Raw genomic sequence first — 928 nt, forward strand, 5'->3', positions numbered from 1 at the left:
AACCCCATGGCTATCATTTACATCCGGACTTATAACCACTTCATGCATATGCTTGTCTTTCATCTGGCTGTCTTCAAGATCTTCTCTTTGTCTTTGGGCTTTTAAACTTCTAATATTGATACGTGTCGATCACTCTTTCTTCAAGGTCATTGATTCTTTCCTGGACTGTGTTCAGGAGCACATTGAAGGCAGTCTTTATTTATGCTGTCTTGGTATTGATTTCTAGCACTTCCTTTTCATTCCTACTTACAGTTGCCAACTCTTTGTTGCTTATTGTCTAGTTTTCCCACTAGACCCTTTTATATATTAATCATAGTTTTTTAATTCCATGTTTTAATCATTAATGGATGTTTGGAGCTGTTTCTTCCCATTTTGTGTCTTGGCCCATTAACAAATGAGGATCCCGCAAGCTTACTCGATCTATATCATTAAGGTAGACTTTACTTGAAGAGGCAGCTCTTGTCTACTCATAGTTTGGGTCCCTTCCAACCAGAAGGACTCACTTTCAGGAATATATCAGTAAATGTGCTTCAGCTAATCATAGCTTTCTTAAAAAAAAAATACTGGTCTCTTGGAGTTGTGGCAGGGGTGGTTGGGGGGATGGGGAGCTAATAACAATGAGCACAAGAAAAAAGAAAATGTTCTAAAATTGATTGTGATGATTGTACAACTCTCGTTGATATGGTTGAACTGTGGAATTGTATGTTGTATGGATTATGTACCAATAAAACTGTTAAAAAAGGAAAAAAATTAAAAAATAAAACCTAAACTTTATTATTTGAGTGAAAGTTTACAGAGAAAATTGGTTTTCCATTGAATAATGCACACTCGCTTTGTTTTGTGGCACTGATGGCAATCCTCATAATGTAACAGCACTCTTCTCCTTTTCTGATCTTTACTATTTGCTTGTTTGTTTTTCTTCTTTTTT

Source organism: Echinops telfairi, unplaced genomic scaffold (assembly GCF_000313985.2).
Source record: "Echinops telfairi isolate 266 unplaced genomic scaffold, ASM31398v2 ScPeMD7_7458;HRSCAF=8496, whole genome shotgun sequence".
In the NCBI taxonomy this organism is placed as follows: Eukaryota; Metazoa; Chordata; class Mammalia; order Afrosoricida; family Tenrecidae; genus Echinops; species Echinops telfairi.